This window comes from Meriones unguiculatus, chromosome 15, assembly GCF_030254825.1.
Source record: "Meriones unguiculatus strain TT.TT164.6M chromosome 15, Bangor_MerUng_6.1, whole genome shotgun sequence".
Taxonomy (NCBI): Eukaryota; Metazoa; Chordata; class Mammalia; order Rodentia; family Muridae; genus Meriones; species Meriones unguiculatus.
This window is the reverse complement of record NC_083362.1, coordinates 67,988,307-68,002,445: the sequence shown is the minus strand read 5'-3', so window position 1 is coordinate 68,002,445 and position 14,139 is coordinate 67,988,307.

Here is a 14,139-nt window from a genome sequence, read left to right as displayed (position 1 = left end):
TTATGAGATAATCATTGAACAAGCCTCGCTATCTGGCCTAGGTATTTTTAAATATATTTTGAATGTCATGAGATATTATTCTGGAAGCTTAGGGATAGGAGGAAAAACCCATACAACACATCTATAGTCTTTGCAAATATTTGCTTCATTGACTAACCCTACACAGAGTGTCAGAGAAGAGAGCTTTAGTTGTTTATCTTAGGTGATATTGTGAACAGCATCAGAAGAGTTTCAATGTAATATAAAAAATGTTGGGATAAGTATAAGCAAGAACCGGGGCCTGCACTCACCAGTATAATAGACCAACAGAAATTCTTAGAATTAGAGAAACTCCACGTATTTAAAAAAACTTCTTTTTTTCTAAACATATCTTACTGTTTTCCTGTGGGTTAAGTGAGTTGATAAACACACATAAAACACCCAGCGAAATGTTTGGCCATTCTTTTGTGTAAAAACAGGAGAACTGAATTATTAGCTTTTAGTTTTTTTTTTCTTCAGAATAGAATGTAATGAAAAATAAATGCACAGGCAGATTTTATTTTATTTGTTTGATTTTGTTTTTTGAGTCAGGGTTTCTCTTTGTAGCCTTGGCTATCCTGGACTTGTTTTGTAGACCAGGCTGCCCTCGAACTCACAAAAAAAAAAAAAAAAAAAAAAAGAAAATGGCAAGGAAGGTTTTAACTGATGGACCAAGGCAAATAAAACCAAACACGAAGGAAGAAGGATATCTGGAAAGCAAAGACAATTAGAAAGCCTTGAAAGAAGCAATATCCAGACGTTGTCTATGAGAGTAGGAATCAGATGGTGTCAGGATAAAGATTATGTGGTGGGACACCAGACATTGAAACTCACAGAATAATCTATGACATTTTACAGAACATCTCATATCTCCTATGAACTGAGAATAAAGATAGATGCTTCTGACTGGATGTCAACGGATAGCTTAACTGGGTAGTAAGTCAACTTCCCCCACTCCTACCCATTTAGACATCAATGTCATCTAAGCTGATGGCAAAAAAAGCAGTTACGGTTCTTTTCTCATGAAAGACTATGAATTAATTCTTATCAGATGTAGACAACAGAACCTGATAAGCACGTACCAGTGATGAGGACAAGAAACTCAGCAAGATATTGATGCTCTAGGCAGTGGGGCAAGCAGCGCTGGACACACAAAACTGAACAGCAAGAACATATGTATTCACTTTACTCTCCATCCCTGCCGTCCTCTCAGCCTTTTAAAAATTTAGCAGAGGATGAGTAATCACTACTTAAGTGGAGTATAAAAAGAAGTTTGTCTTGTGGAAGTAAAAGGTGTCTTAAATAAAGAAAGATCAGAGTGAAGGGGTGATTAAGTAGAGGAAACATCTTGGGAACCTGTGGAAGAAAGTAGTAACAATTTACTCTTGAATAGACTTTCATGAAAGAATCCTTAATTGGGCTAATAAAGAGGAACTGTTCAGTGATGTGGATTTACATGAGATTTGGGGGAAGGGGGAAGAGGACAATGTTGGTGTACTAGTCAGGGTTCTAGGTAAGAGAACATACAGAAGTCTCTCTATACACACACACACTATAGTATGCAAATAATTTTCTTTTGTTTGATCATATATGTACATACATATATATAGATACTATATATACATATATACAGCTATGTGTATATATACATGTGTGTGTATATATATCCGTACAGATACATACATATTTATAAATAAATATTCAGCCTTTGTTCATCATTCCAAATAGAACTTAAAATAAAATGATACTTTTGGACTTTTGCAATGCTTAAATTTCTGTAAAAAAATAAGATAAAATAATTACAATCTAATGACAATCCTGCCACAATCCTTTTACCAGGTGTTGAAAGTGATGAGCTGAAGAACCTGAGAGGAGCCTCTGGAGTTCACCGGTATATTCTCATCCTTCTGTTTACAAATATAGATTGTATTTTCTAGCCCTATACTTACAAGCGGTCAGGTGACTGGGTTCTACCCAATGAAAAGGGTGAAAACCAGCTGCGTCATTATAGGCTTTGCCCACAAAACCTTCTCAAACTCCTTTTAACCTCCCGTTGAGATGCACATGCAGCATAAGCACAAGGACCAGAATTCAAGTGCCCCACATAAAGGGTCAGGCATGGCCAACATTTGAGTTTGTAACTCCGGCACTATCTGAAGATTACTGGAAATTTCCAGCGGGAATTTTAGCTCAAATTTAGGTTCAATGAGAGATCCTGCTTCAAAGGAATAAGGTGAAGAGTTGCATCCTGCATCAAAGAATAAGGTGAAGAACAGGGTACCTAGTTACATCCTCCTTCAGGTTCTGCACTGGAGTCCATGGGTATGCACACCCAAACCCACAAGTGCACACATGCATATATGTACAAGATATAGAGAGCCTTCTAAGGACCAGGCCAAAGTAGATACGGGTGGAATTGAGAACAGAGTTGTTTTTTTTTCTCCGCACTGTTATCATATGGTCCATATCATAATTGCACATAAAATATGAATATTTATTGTGTTAAACAATGAGAGGTGGGTGCATTCAGTCTAATAATGTCATTGCTAACTGATACGACAAGTGTGCAAGACATGTTTGTTGTTTTCAGCTCGCCCATTAGTTTCAGTACAAGGTTATATTTTGTCAGCAGAAATTCTATTTATTCATTCTTTTAAGTTGTGAAGAGGAGAATCTAATTGTAAATGAAACCCCACGGAGACTAACACAAAGTTACAATTTTATTCCAGGCTTCCTTCTCAGTCATAAACTCAGAGTCAGCTGACTGCATGAGAGGTGTACTGAAGTTTTTCTAGTGTTTCCATAGTAGTCTCTCATTAAGCTGAAGCTGAATTCATGGCAAGGACTCAATCATATACTGGATCCCCTAAACAGAAAATGCCCACACACTTCCTACTTTGGTCACACCACAACTTCTTTCGCAAAATTGTAAGATAATCTCAAGTTTGTTTCTTGTTACCAAATGACGGTACAGGAAAAATGTACCGTGAAGATGACCACATCATAGGTGACGCTAACTGGTGGAATGGCTGACATAGGGAGAGCCAGGGAAAGTCAGTACTTTAGTTATATCCACTTTTACTGACTAAAGTTTGAATTCACAGAATGACCAGATTCTTTCTAAACATATTGCTGATATTATAATCATTTAATTCTGACTGAGCAATACTGCTTGCTTACTCACAGTCTTTCTGTAGCTTACATTTATACTTTCCATTGTTTCACACTCCTCATTTTGGTCACCAGATGATAGGCAATAAGCCTTGAGTACTCTAGAACTTTCATAGATTCCCTGCTCCTATTCTCTCATTGCTGTAACCAGTGGCTTTGTTTCAGTTTTCCAAGAGCTAAACTTGTAACACTTTGAAAGACCCTAAAGACCTTCATTTTAGCTCAAAGCATGGCTCCTGGACCCTTGTCTTGATCCTCTCATTCCCTCATTTCCTGGGATTAGCTAAAGTGTGTCCTGCTCCGACAGATTACAATTTTCAACACAAATTAAGCTTTCTCTGTCATTCTGCCTTTAAAGAGTTTTGGAGTCTTTTGTTGTTGTTGTTTTCTTTCGTAGATGATACCAAAATTTATTTAAATATTTATATGCCATCTTATTTGAAAACCTTCCTATTATGTTATAATGGAAGTTGCATCAGCTGCAGAGAGAGCAGAGCTCAGGTGCCCAGGTTCCTCAGCTCATCAGGGGTTGGGGTAACCACCACATCTGGGAGCTGCAACATCTCTGTTGAGGAGGCCTTCTCTCAGAGATGCAAGGTTCCTGGACTCCTGTGCCTCAGGATACCCTTGGGACACTCTCCCACTCAGAGCTGTGAAGTTCCTGAGTGTCTCAGGATACCCTTGGGACTATGTCCCACTCAGATCTGTGATGTTCCCGGGCTCCTGTGTCTCAGGATACCCTTGGGGCTATGTCCCACCTCATGGCTGGGATACTTTTCCAGTCCTTGGATCTTGTGACCTGGATTTGTGGCCCCAACACTTTGGGTTTCCTGGACACCCTTCCATCTTAGTACCAAAAGACAGGCCAATCAACACACATAAAGAAATAACAACATTGTAAATTCTGCAAAGTGTCTGAGTGAAGACACTATGTTACTATCTGTTCTTTTCCTCCACAGTGTACTTTTCCAATACTCTCACTCTACATCCATATTTGATTTTGCCTAAATATCAGCTAAGAGCATCCTGAAAACTCTACTGAAAAGCAGACCCTCCTTCTCCCCCACTTTGGCATTCCTGACTCATTGTCAGATCCTCTAGATTTCCCAATGCCACTTGTAAACTGCAAACATGCCACATAGATTTTGTTGGGATTTAGTTTGGCAGAGCTATGGGACATAATCCATAAAGCCACACCACAGGGCAGGTCTCATGTGAGAGGCTTGTTAGCAGAGAGAGTTCAGAAACAGTTCTGGGTGAGGGTGGTGAGAAAGAGAGGACGCGTGGCTTAGGGCCACAGCAGAAATATGTCCATCTTGGAGGTCGGTGATGATGTGCCCTGCTGTTGCCAAGTTCCTGGAGCAGGCTGTGGAGGTGCCTGATTGCTAATAGATTTGACTAAGCTATTATTTTTGTTGTATTTTCAATTTCTCCTCAGAATTTTTGTCCCATGTGAGCTGAGCATGTTACCCGATTTGTTCCCTGATCTGTCTCAGTCTGCTTATCTTTTCATATGGCAAAACATAAGCATTTAATAAACATCTATTAACTGAATGAAGAAATAACTTTGGTACACAGATTTGGGGATTTAATGAAGACAACACTGAGGTAAAGTCCAAGAGATTCTGAGGCATCCACTGTAGATAAATGGGCAGAAGAGGTTTCATGAAAGCACGATTTTATGTTGTAAATATAATGTGAATGATGTGAAGACAAGTTTAAGAAAAAAATCAACTTCAACTCCTTTTTAAAAAAATAACCAATATTTATTTTATTTGTGTGTGTGTCTTTGTGTGTATGTCTGTGTGTCTGTGTGTCTCTGTACCTGTGTGTGGACATCAGGCAATTTCAGGTGCCTGCAGAGGCTAGCAGCATCAGGACCCATGGAGTTGCAAGCAGTTGCGAACTGCCTGAGGGGCTGCTGGAAACCACATGTGAATCATTTGTAAGAGTAGCATGTGCCTTTATGCACTGAGCCATCTGTCCAGCCCAGCAGGGACTTCAGCTCTAAGAAAAAGAACGCATTCCCATTTTGAGGTCCTTAGTGTGAGAGGAGGGAATGGCATTTGAGGAATGACTGGTTCTCAAATCATCAATCCTGTGTGGGCCTTATAGCTCTCGGCTGTGCTTCTGGAGCTTCCAGGAGAACAAAGATAAATACTTTATAAGCAGGAGAAAATGTGCTGCAATTTACTTTTGAGAGAGATTAGTCTCATTGCAGAACCATAACAGGGAAAAAAAATCAAAACTATGGATGAAAAAAAGTCTATTGAAGAGCCACATTAAAGAAATTATGCTTTTTTTTTTTAACTTAGGTGGTTACTAAAAATGATAGTCATATTTGAAATATTCTTCAGATAGGAAACAGTACTTGGTGATGGACTAGATCGGTGACATTAGGAAGAAAGAATCAAATGTTTCCTTTCACTTTCCAACACACTAATGGTTAATTTGCTCTAATTTGTAGTCATAGTATGGGTAGTTTAGGGAAGGGTGATCTCTTCAGATGGAAACCACAAGCACTTACATGTGTATGTTGAATTTGGGTTATGTTTGAAATGTTTAAGCGGGCATACATAGTGGCATTTGAATTTACAAGGCTATTTTTCTGAGAAGGTGTTTAAGACAGGGAGAGGAACTTGGCTAAGAACTCGTGCATTGTTTAAAGCCGTAGGAATGTTGTGAACACCCAAGGAACGAGCAGAGAGATGAAAGAAGGAACCCAATTGCAATCTTTTCTGTCTGGGATGAAGAGAAATCACTGTCAAGGGAGGGTGAGACCAACTGGCAACCAGGAAGTAAGAGAAAAAGCCAAAGAAACTAAACTGTTCTAAGAAGGGACTGTTCTCCCAAGCTTCTTGGAATTTTCAGATGAAGACAGACAAGTGTTCATTGATTTTGGCAACAAGCAACTCACTGGGGACACTACCAAAAGCAGTTTCAGTGGAGACACATGACGGGGGTGGAATTAGATGGCTGAACAGAAGGCGAGAAATATGGCATGGTGGTCTGAGGGAGAATGCTTCCCCCAGGTGCTCATATATGCGAACACTAGATTTCCACGTGGTTGTGCTGTTTGGGGGTGGTCATGGAAACTATAGGAGGGGATGCTGAAGAAGTGTGAGGGCAGGTTGGGAGAGCTTATGGCTTTCTCCTACTTTGTGCTCTCCCCATCAGCTTCTGGTATATGGATGAAAATGTGGGTAGTAGCTTCCTGGCCCTGCCACCATGCTCTTTCTTACTCTTATGCCCTCCACACTATAATAGACTATATCCCTCTAAAGCTGTGAACTAAAACATACCTTCTCTCCCCCAAGCAGCTTCTGTCAGAGAATTTTATCACAACAACAGGAAAGCAACTAAGATGTGGGTATGAAAGAAAGCTGAGAAACGAGATGATATCTGTAAGGGTGCTGTGTCAAAGGATTTGTTATTATTATTATTGTTATTATTAATATTTGAATGCTCAAGGAAGCAGAATATATTCTGAAACATTGATTAGAAAGACATTGATTGTTACTAACATATATTGTAAAACAAGCCAAGTCTTTGGTAAGGGATGGGTGGGAAAACTGTCTTAAAAATTATTGTCTATTGAAATAAGACAAGGTAGAAGCAAGAAGCACTTGCATACTGTGCTCCTCGGAGCATTGTTCTGATCTCAGTCTTGCTCATTCGCAGGTGTAGTGATATTGTACTGTTCCAATGGCGAGATGGAGGCAAGTAGATCACATGTTCTTCATCTCCCAGAAGCCTGTTTCTGACATCATCTCAATATGGTGACATAATGCAAAACAACATTCTAAATACTTCAACATTTCATTTATAACAGGTTTTATAACTTCTTATTCACCAAACAAGTATCATGGTCAAAATTAAAGTAAGAATGTAGAGCAAAAAGGATCCACAGTAATGAGACCGGGGAAAAATTGGGCTATTACTTTAGTCTGTTTATTGCAGAGCTGGTTTCAGAAAACTGTCCAGTAAAATGAGGCAAAACTATCCCTTGAATGTTGCAAGTGAGTGGTTAGAATCTAAGTCAGTTTTTAAAATTTAAAAACTCTTTACGTAAAGAGAGAGGCAATTCATAGAATTGTTGTATGGCTTGTTGACTATCTTGAACCTGATTCCAATATATTTCATATGTGGCTTTCCTTAGCAGAGATCTGCTTCAAGAGTGAAAATATTGGAAAAGGTCAACCACTAGGTTAATTTGGGTGAGGAGACGCTGTGTTAGAGAAGAAGCAAGGAGAGAGATGAATGACGCTAGCACTCCCATTTCCAGAGACATCATTTTTTTAGAAATGAGTATTGTGAAAGGCCCCGAGGAACAATAACCGTACAGTTTCTTAGATGTGGAACCACACGTCTGTGTTGGGAGACCTACGTTGGTGGGTCTCAGTATTTGGTGCTGAGAAGTCTGTGACAAACTATCAGTGAAACCGTCATTCTGTGAAGGAAGCGGGTAGCAAGTGCGTAGATGTAACACATGTCACACAATGACCTCTGCTAGCGAGAGACAAAAGACACGGTGGCTCTATAGAAAGTGCTAGTGCGAGCGGACCATAGTGGTAAGGTTGCTTGTTTCAGATGAGCTCCTCATGGGTAGGCTCGCTAAGCATGTGGGATCGACAAGGTGAAGGCCCTGGAAACAAGTGGCTGTTGTAGTTCGTAGAGACAGCCAGGGGTTGAAGGAGTTTATTCCTGGTATTGGTTGCCCTGGTGAAACTGTGTGCTAAGATGAAGGGTATGGCAGAAGGACAGAGTTGTGGGTTTGAAATGCTGTCAATAAAATCAATTAAAACATCTGTTTCCAGCGTGAGCTAAGGATCCAGAAATGTGCTTTTAATTTGCATATTATTTTTGGTCATGCTTTACTCAGCCACTGTCTGTTGCAGTCATTGGGTGGAAAATATTACTCAAATCCTATCAAAGTTTTCCTATTAAGTTTATGAATTTTGTGAACTGATACCTAACTTAAATTTTTTATTATTTATGGAAAAAAAATCACATAACTTGAAAACCAGATGGTAAATCATTAAAGGACCCAGGAGTTTTTGTACTTCCATAATTGTATAACCGAGGCAGAGAGAGTATTTCACTTACCACATTGAGTCCCAAGTTAATGTTCCTAAGTCAACTTGAAGGGCAGTTAGCAGAGCACTTGAAACTGGCTTTATTAATCTGCCTTTTCTTTTGGAAAATGAATATGTTCACAAGCAACCAGGGTGAGGAAGAAAAACAAATTAAAACGCATCTTGCAATTTGAACACTATTTTAGAAAGTAGACTGTGGTAAAATTGAACTGACGATTAGTGACATTTTTAGCATACTGTGCGTGATTCCCCACCTGATACTCTTGATGAAATAAAACGGGGGAAACTTTCTCCAAGCTATGGGGATTACGGAGCAACTGTAAAACTAATCAGAAACTGCTTTCACCTAGAAGCAGGGTCCCATCTTCATAGTTTTGTAAACATGCTGGGAATTTTCCCAGAACTGAATTGAGGGAAAAAGAGACATCATATATATATCTAGAAAACAGGAACCTCTGAGACTTATCTCTGAAGGGCTCTCTGCTGCCCTGGAGAGCTGGTCCACAGACATTGCCTCACAAGCCAAACTAAAAATAAGAAGGATGGAAGGGAAGAATAGACAAATCAATTAGAAGGAGAAAGAGAGTGCTTTGTGGTTAAATATTCCTGAAAGATGTCATTAGGTTAACCCAAGTGAGTTCAATTTTATCGTAATAGGATTTCATTTTTTTAAATTATTTTATTTTTATTAATTATAGTTTATTCACTTTGTATCCTCTCTTACCTCCATCCCTCCTCCCCTCCCAATCCTAACCTCCCTCTTCCAGTCCATTGAAAAGGGAGGTCCTCCTTCCCTTCCCTCTAACCCTAGTCTATCAGGTCTCATCAGGAGTGGCTGCATTGTCTTCTGTGGCCTGGTAAGGCTGCTCCCCCCTCAGGGGGAGGTGATCAAAGAGCAGGCCAATCAGTTCATTTAAGAGACAGTCCCTGTCCTCATTACTATGGAGGCCACTTGGACACTGAACTGCCATGAGCTACCTCTGTGCAGGGGTTTCAGGCCATCTCTATGAGTGGTCCTTGGCTGGAGTATCAGTTTCTAGGATCTGCATCTGTCCTTCTGGAGCTTCTGTCCTCTCCAGGTCTTACTATCTCCCACTTCTTTTTTTTTTTTTTTTTTTTTTTTTTTTCAATGCAGTTTATTCAGGAACCTTGAACAATCTTCTGACCCTGGGGAAAGCCAGCCCACAGCTTAAATAGCCTCTGGGTAGCCAACCTCAGCGTGCCACGTGGGCAATGCAGATAGGTCCACATACACGGAAGCACATAAAAGTCCCTGTACTCTGTCCAAAGTTTAGCTATGAGTCTCAACATGTGCCTAGATACCCTGCAGGGTAGAGCCTTTCAGAGGCCATTTGTGATAGGCTCCTGTCCTGTTCCCTGTTTTCTCTCTCCTCTGATGTCCATCCTCTTTGCCTTTGTCAATGGGGATTGAGCATCTTAACCAGTCTTCCTTCCTGATTAGCTTCCTTAGGTTTACAGATTTTAGTATGTTTATCTTATATGTCTAGTATCCACTCATGAGTGAGTATATACCCCGTGTGTCTTTCTGCTTCTGGGATACCTTATTCAGGATGATCTTTTCCAGTTCCCACTATTTAGCTGCAAATTTCTTGATTTCCTTGTTTATTATTGCTGTCTAATATTCCATTGTGTAGATGTACCACAGTTTCTCTATCCATTCCTTAACTGAGGGGCATCTGGGCTATTTTCAGCTTCTGGCTATTACAAATAAAGCTGCTACAAATATGCTTGAGTGGATTTCCTTGTGGTATACTTGAGCATATTTTGGATATATGCCTAGGAGTGATATAGCTGAATCTTGAGGAAGAGCTATTCCTAATTGTCTGAGAAAGCACCAGATTGATTTCCAAAGTGGTTGTAAAAGTTTACATTCCCACCAGCAGTGGAGGAGGGTTCCCCTTTTGCCACATCTTCTCCAGCATGTGTTCTCACTTGAATTATTCATCTTAGCCATTCTGATGGGTGTAAGGTGAAATCTCAGGGCCGTTTTTATTTGCGTTTCCCTGATGACTAAGGACGTTGAACAGTTCTTTAAGTGTAGCTCTGGCATTCGATATTCCTCTATTGAGAATTCCCTGTTTAGCTCTGTACCCCATTTTTTAATTGGATTACTTGATTTGTTGCTGTTTAACTATTTGAGTTCTTTATAGGCCAGCATAATAGGATTTCTAAGGTTGCCTTTCATCAATGTTCAGAAATCCCCACCCGTCCTAGCCTAGAGTGCACTGGAGCACACTCTGGGGATGCTTAGGTCTTTTTACCCCTTCTTATGAATTATAGATAATGTAAAGTCTCAGGAAATATGCTGAGCTAGGCAAAGCATGGCTAGGGAGGAAGTAAAGCAACGCTTTGTTTTAAGTAGCTTTCTCCGCTCAAAGAACCCGTTTTTCTTTCTTGTCTATTATTGTAGTACATTTGGAATGAAAGCATAATTCTTTCATTAAAAAATGAAAACATGAGGGTATGATTGCACCATGTTATCCAAAGATTTGACCTAGAAGGCATGAGTCTCAGATGATGTAGCTTTGGAAGGAGGTGTTTATAGCTAGGTAAACAATCTATGTTGGTAACTCCAAGCATCTCTCGTTTTATAAGTGATCAGTTGTTGCTTCTTAAAGCAAAGGACAAAGATGGATTTGTAACTAGGCAGAACTGAATGTTAGCTTTTGTTACTGTCATTCCTACTTTCTTCTTTCTACATTTTTGTACGACACCCTGTCCTTGCTCTAATGTGCAGGTCTCTAAAATATCATTCTAATCACATTACTCCTCAGACGTGAGTTTTGTTCCCTGACTTCTGTGAATTCAGTTCAAGGTTGTCTTTTTACATATATTTTATTTTTCTTGGAATTTTATACATGAGTACTGTATTTACATCATTTTTGTCCCGTACTTGCTTCACGTCAACTCCTCCTTGTGTCCTCATGCTCTCTCTTAGCTTTATGACCTCTTTTTCTTAATTACTGTTAAATATTTATGTGTATGTACACACATATAAAATATGATATGCTCTGTTTATGCATTGTTGTTCATGTGTATTTACTCAGAGATAACTACTGGGGATTGGATGTGCCTATCTGCAGTTGATAAATCTCTACCTTTCAGGATCAGGGAACATAGTGAAGATTGCAAGAGCCAGAGCACAAGGACATATGAACTATATAGTGTCATATATGCTCTCCTAAAAAAGATTGCACAGTGACAACTCCAGTTAACATGCCAATGGTGATGTGGAGGGGAGAAATCCCTCAAGGCCCCACCCCTAGATGAAGAGCTACCAAAAATTAATGGCTGCTGAGTGAGGGAGAAATCAGTCTTCTATAGGAAGAAGCTCATTGATATGTTTGGACTATATTTTAAATATGAATTGTACTGAGTATACCATGTGTCTCTTACTCACTCATATAACATAAGATAAACCTACTAAAATCTGTACATCTAAAGAAACTAATTAAGAGAGAAGACCCTGACTAAAATGCTCACTCTCCATCCCAAAAGGCAAAGAGGATGGACATCAGAAGAAGAAAAAAGGAAACAACCTAGAAACCTGTCACAGAGGGCCTCTGAAAGGCTCTGCCCTGTAGACTATCAAAGCAGGCACTGAAACTTATGGCCAACTGTTGGGCAGAGTGCATGGAATCTTATGAAAGAAGTGGGAAATAGTAAGATCTGGAGAGGACAGGAACCCCACAAGGAGAGCAACAGAACCAAAAAATTTGAACACAGGGGTCTTCCCAGATACTCATACTACAACCAAGTACTAGGCATGGAGATAACCTAGGACCCCTGCACAGATGTAGCCCATGGCAGTTTAGTGTCCAAGTGGGTTCCATAGTAATGGGAAGAGGGACTGCCTCTGACATAATCTGATTGGCCTGCTCATTGATCACCTCCCCCTGAGGAGGAAGCAGCCTTTTACAGGCCACAGAAGATGACAATGCAGCCACTCCTGATGGACCTCCCTTATCAGTGGACTTGGGGAGGGGCATGCGTGAAGAAGGGGGAGGGAGGGTGGAACTGGGAGAGAAGGAGGGAGGAGCTTATGGGGGGATACAAAATGAATAAAGTGTAATTAATAAAATAAAATTAAATTAAAAAGTATGAAATGCAATAGCTCTCATGACATCTTATAATTCTTAATCTAATAAAACGAATTACATGTCTCAACACAGTTTTTGTTAGAATTATCTTTACATATATGTAAAAATGTTTTTTCTTAATCATTGAATTGCCATTAACTTCTTTTTAGAGAGAAAAATTTTGTTTACTAAGGAAGTCAGTTTTATTCTCTCAATTCTGGAAGAATGCATTTTGCCATAAAATGTACATGCAGTTAATTTGGTGTAGTATATTGCTAAAGGTTTTTTTCCCGTTTGGGTTTTTTGTGTAATGCATACTCTATAAGGTAAGGGGTATTTTTGGTGTAATTGCCTTGGTGTTGTTGAGAAAAACATTGTATTGAAATCCCTTGGAGATGAGTGGGCTGTTTATAGATGGATTAGGCAAGTGTTACAAGATCTTAGGCTTACAGTGTAAAAATGCTAAGTTCTCAAGTTGCCTAGAATAAAGGAAATTGCAAAAATTCACCAAGTTATTATTTGGAAGGTTTTACATTTAATCCTAGGTTATAATTGTGGATAGCCCAGAAAGAAAAAAGAGCTATGGAAGTGTAAAAAAAAAATGTTTAGCAAATATTATACTGAAGAAAGGTATCACTATATATTTGAATACATTATTGAAAAAATAAAACCTCTTTTTATCCTAAGTAATAACATAACACATTATTATAAATCACATTATGCAAAAAGGACAGGTTTTTGGCATCTGTTGGGACTGGTCTTGGAGAGATCAATTCTATGATATGTCCTTTCTACTGCATGAGGTGTCACGCACACAGCATTTAGTCTGTGTGTATAACAATATCTTTTGAATCAGATTTGCAGCGACTGTTTCAAGGGACTAATCACACTTGTTAAAATGAAGAGGGGAATTCTGTATAGATGAAAGCATATATTATCCTTAGAACTGATGGGTTTATGTACCGAATCCATAGCCACTGAAAAGGACTACAACATTGAGGAGATAATGGATGATAACCTCTCTTGTCCAATGACATTACTATGCTCAAGTACACGTGAGGTTGGGGATCCTGACATTTTTCTATTATGGAAAAGTGTAGTCACTATTCATGCTTCAGTGCAGAAAAGTTTGAAACAATGCCAAATTAATCTTATCAAATTCCTACTGTATTTTACACATTGCTGGCTCTAGGAGTAAAATGAAAATTCATCAAAACACTGTCTCCTTTTACATTCAAGTGGAAAGAAGCAAATTTGAGATAATGATTATTCTAATCCACATAGATAAAACTAGGCAAAGCAATCTGCTTCTACTGGAAAACCCTAGAAAATGACAGGTGCTGGGATCCCCCCCGCCCCAGGATGCATAAGGATTTGTGTGAGCTATGCATGCATGGAAAGATAATGCAGGTAGTGGCTTCCCAAGTGTAAAGCCTATAGGCTTGGTGTCAAAGCTGGTATCAGAAAGGGTAACAGTTTGTATGAAAAAAGAAATAGCAGGTTGGTATGGCCAGGTGAGGTGGGTAGTGGAAGTGAGGTGAATCAGAGCACAGTGAGTGCTGTATGGCCACTGAGGTTTGCTAAGTGTTATGCTGAGGTAAATATTCTTATTATCTTTTAGTAACTACCATAGTCAAGAGACTGAACACTGAAGATGATGGCCACCCCAGCATGCTATTTAAATATGTATCTTTCTAAGTACTGGGTACACATTTGAGATTTCATTCTTACAGTTTGTTTTGTGGAAAGAAACC